The sequence below is a fragment of the Elephas maximus genome, chromosome 13 (genome assembly GCF_024166365.1).
Source record: "Elephas maximus indicus isolate mEleMax1 chromosome 13, mEleMax1 primary haplotype, whole genome shotgun sequence".
In the NCBI taxonomy this organism is placed as follows: Eukaryota; Metazoa; Chordata; class Mammalia; order Proboscidea; family Elephantidae; genus Elephas; species Elephas maximus.
The window spans coordinates 11305099-11309813 of NC_064831.1; the positions used below are offsets into that span (position 1 = coordinate 11305099).

At 34.4% G+C, this 4715-nt stretch overlaps 1 pseudogene; it reads left to right on the plus strand.

Moving 5' to 3' along the window:
* The first annotated feature begins 1280 nt into the window (after positions 1-1280).
* LOC126057278 (olfactory receptor 2AK2-like) lies at positions 1281-2204 on the plus strand (annotated as a pseudogene).
* Positions 2205-4715: the final 2511 nt, after the last annotated feature.

Here is a 4715-nt window from a genome sequence, read left to right on the forward strand (position 1 = left end):
AAAAATTTTGTTTTTAACAGTTCTGGTGACGGGGATGGGATTAATGGAACGTTTTGAACTTGGTTAAGCTCAGCAGGCAAGTCTTAATTGGTTAACTCACATTTTGGCTTCTGGGAAGGTCAGGCATTTGTAGGAACTAGACTTAGGTTTGGTTTGCTGATGTGGGGCTTAGCATAAGTGACTGCACCTTGGACCAAGTATAGTCAGGTCAACAATAAGTATAACTTTATGACAGATCATTGAATTCTATATGCTAGAATTGTATTTATATTTGCATGTATGTGTAATCAACAGTTGGTATTGTCAATTAATTTTCTTATTTGTCACACTTTATATTAAAGCTGACTAGTTTTTACTGAAAATAATTTTAATTTCTCAACTTTGTTGAGCAATCTTTGTAATAACAATTATCTAAAACTTTCAAATTTTAATGGGGCATCAATACCTTTTGACTCCATGTCTCAACTGAGGAGCAAGTAATAACATTTTACTAACTGACATTTCGTCCAAGTGCAGTTTAAATGTAAATTTCCCCTATTAATATAAAAGGACCAAGTCAAATTCAAAATGCCATTCTTGACATGTTCCTTGAGTTAAACTTAGATTAATAATTGCTAACGTAACATTTTTTTTTTTTTAATGTAACATTTTAGTGTTTCTTTCTCCAGCCCTTCTTAAAGGTCTTGCATATTTGTTTTTTGCCTGGGCAACAAATTTCCACATGCAATTACAGATATTATAGAAATAACCACCAATTCTTTTATAAGAGTTGTAGTATTCCTGACATACAAATGGTAATATAACATTTATTACAACCTATAGCCAATATAATTTCAAAACTGAGAAATGGAGAAAGAAATTCTTTTTGTAAGAATATTATACCATGTTTGAACATCACTGTCCTGTTTAATTATTTAAATGAATGGAGTGAAAGATTTTTTTCTCATACCAAGTAAGCACATCTCCAATCTCTCATCTTGAAGATATTTAAAAGGGGAGAAAAGACTCATGTTGGCAAATCATCTAAATGTTTATTTCCAGATAATATTTTTATTCTGTAAGAAATAAAAAAAAAAAAAAGATAATTTTTTTTTTTTTTCCAAATTGGCCATTGCTCAACAGACACAGATTCAGTGGATAGAAACGGGGAGAAATAGTCACCTAAAGTGATTCAAGGAAATTCTACTGCATTTAATAATCATTTTGTTTTCTTCTGAAGGACATTCAATGTTGTTTACGTTGAATTTTCAGATATTGTCTGCTTTATTTTTATCTAAGCCATGAAGACAGAAAATCAGACTTTTGGAGCAGAATTTATACTTCTTGGCTTTTTCCAATATGGCCAAATGAACACCGTCCTCTTTGTTACCATTGCGGGCCTCTTCTCAGTGACTTTGATGGGGAATATCATACTGATCCACCTCATCCGACTGGACACTCCGCTCCACACTCCCATGTACTTCCTCCTCAGTCAGCTCTCCTTCATTGACATGATGTACATCTCCACCACGGTACCCAAGATGGCAGCAAACTTTCTGTCAAATGATAAGACTATTACTTCTTTAGACTGTAAGATTCATACCTTTGTGGTTTTGACCCTTGATGGAACTGAAGCTCTTCTTCTTGGTTTCATGTCTTATGATAGATATGTAGCGATCTGTCACCCTTTACATTATCCTGTGCTCATAAGCAAGACGATCTATTTGTCCATGGTCACATGTGCATGGGCCAGTAGTTCTATCAATGCTTTAATACATACATTGCATGTATTTCAACTTCCATTCTGTACATCTCGGATCATTAACCACTTTTTCTGTGAAGTTCCATCTCTAATGCCTTTGGTGTGTGAGGACACCTCCCAGTATGAGTATACTGTCCTCTTTAGTGACCTTATCGTTCTGCTACTACCATTCATGGCCATTCTGGCTTCCTATACCTGAGTGCTTATTGTGGTTTACCAGATGAGCTCAGGTAAAGGGCAGACAAAAGCCATCTCCACGTGTTCCTCTCATCTGATTGTGGCAAGCCTATTCTATGGGGCTACTCTCTCCACCTATACAAGGCCACATTCCTTGCATTACCCTGAGGAAGATAAAGTGGTGGCAGTATTTTACAGTATCATTACACCTCTTCTGAACCCATTTATCTACAGTCTGAGGAATAAGGAGGTCATGGGGGCTAGGAAAAGAGTTTTGGGAAAATAGATATTTGTACAGAAAATATGACTTTAGGAACCCTTTATAGTTTGAGACTGAACAACATGATTTGATTAGCCTACTGTCTAGAGAGATGTAAGCTCAAAGAAATGTTTACAAAATAAATAATTAGACAAATGCCTTCATTTCTCCTCTTTTCAGAAATAACTAAATCATTACTATTGGAACTGGATTGATTTACAATGTATAAGCAAGAGAATGGTTGCCATTATCTACGTTGTTTATCTTCTAAAGCAGTAGATTTAGGACCCATAAACACAATACTCCTATGTCACAGCAAATATTTATTCTTCTTTAATTTGCTGAAATAAAATGCATAGAAAATATAATTTATTTCAAAATGCATAAGATCTAGATAATATATATGGTGACCAAACTGTAGTATAGAGCAGATTTCATATATCCACTCATTCTTTCATTCATTGAACAAAAGTTTTAATGCTTTAACTTTGTATGTGACGCAATTATAGGCACTGGTGATATGGGATTGAGCAATATAAAACTGAGATAAATGCCTGCTCTCTTAAAGTTTACATTTCATTGTGAGGAGAAAGACAATATATAAAATTAATGCATAAATTGTACAGTATATCAAAAAGTATTAATTGCCATGAAGAAAAACTAAGTGGAAAATTGGAATAGGGAAACTAAAAGATGTTTGCAATTATAAGTAAAATAGAGAAGGGAGAAACAAGAATGTGACAATTTGTCAGACTAAAAGGAGTTAAGGAAGAGAATCAAGTGGACATCTGAGGAAATGTGTTCTGGGAAAAGCAAAGAGCAAGTGAGAACTTCTGTGATGGGAACATGCCCTGCATAGTCACTAAAGATCAAGGAGTAAATTGGTGAGACTTAGGCAATAGGTAGATGTAATGGGGCCAGAACATGTAGTATAAATTAGATCAGTATGAGGATTCTGGATTTTAACCCAAAATACTGGGCAACCATTGCTGAGTTGTGAGTATAGAATTGATGTGAACACAAGGAGGCCATTGCAGTAGCCCAGGTGTGACAAAATATGGCCTTGGATTGAAGTGATATTAGTGGAGGAGCAAAAGCTGGCCAGATTCAGGAGACTGGGAGAAAGCAGATATTTGAGTTTTGTGGACACATTGGGATATGAAACGCTTCAGAACTGGGCTAAGACTTGGACTAAATAATTGGAAGTATGGAGTTGTCATGATTACAGTTTGGGGGAAGCCACAGATGGAGCGTTTTCATCATTCAGCATCTCTTGTGCTACTTTCACGTTGACTTCTTGGCCCCACAAACGCAGTCATTATTCTGACTTCTATCACCATTAAATAGAAGCTCTTATTTCTCATCACCATTGGGTAGAAACTTTGGAATCAGAAAAAAAAAAAGTTCTCTTTAATATCTGGCTTCTTTTAGTCAACATATTTAAAAGATTTAACCATATTTTTGTGTGTCTCTGTAACTCCATCATTTATATTACAAAGCTGCATTCCATTGTATGGCTCCTGAGCAATTGTTTCTGTTCTGATGCAGGAAATGTTTGGCTATCATGAATAAAACTGCCATAAAGCTTCCTGCACAAATGCTTTTTGAGAACATGTTAACTGAATTATCTTGTATATATATCAAAGATTGAAATTGCTTGGTCATATTTTTCATACATGTACAGGTATGAATGTGTTATCGCCATGTGGGTTTAATCATTTGTATTCCATTCAGCAATACAAGAGAAATTCTTAGAGTCTAATTGTTGATAATAAATAATGCAGTGACTTGCTAAACTACCTGGCACTAAATATAAAATTGGATATAAGCCATGAGGATAAAATTCAACCAGTGCTCAAACAGTGCATGAATAATGGTATTGGAAGAAAGCATACATTTTCTGTGACGTATTTAGGATAATCACTGACAAGATTATTTTTAATCCATTGTCAATAATTTTAATAATTATGGTTTGTAATTCACAATGTTCAGTTTTCCACAACAGCAACAACAAAATATTAGGCATGCAAATAAACAGGAGCACATGGCTCATTCACAGGAAAAAATAAATAAATTTGAAAGAATCCCTGAGTCAAATCAGATACTGGAATTACTAGAGAAATAATATAAATAAAAAAAAATTAAATATGTTCAAGGTGCTAATGGATACCATGCACAAAGGACTAAAGGTAACCAGTGAAATAATGTCTTAACAAATAGAGACTGCCAATAAGGAGATAGAAATTATAAAAAGATACCAGATAGAAATTAACAATAATCTTTCTCAAACTCTTCCAAAAAATAGAAGGCAACTCATTCTAGAATGACATTATCACCCTGATACCAAAGCAAAAAAAAAAAAAAACAAAAAAAAAAACACAACATACCTTATGAATATGGAAGCAAATCTTCTATAAAATACTAACAAACCAAATTCAGCAGCAAATTGCAACAAAATACTAGCAAACCAAATAGGGCAGCATATTGGAAGGACTATACACCACGACCCAGTGAAACTTATCCCGCAAATGCAGGAGT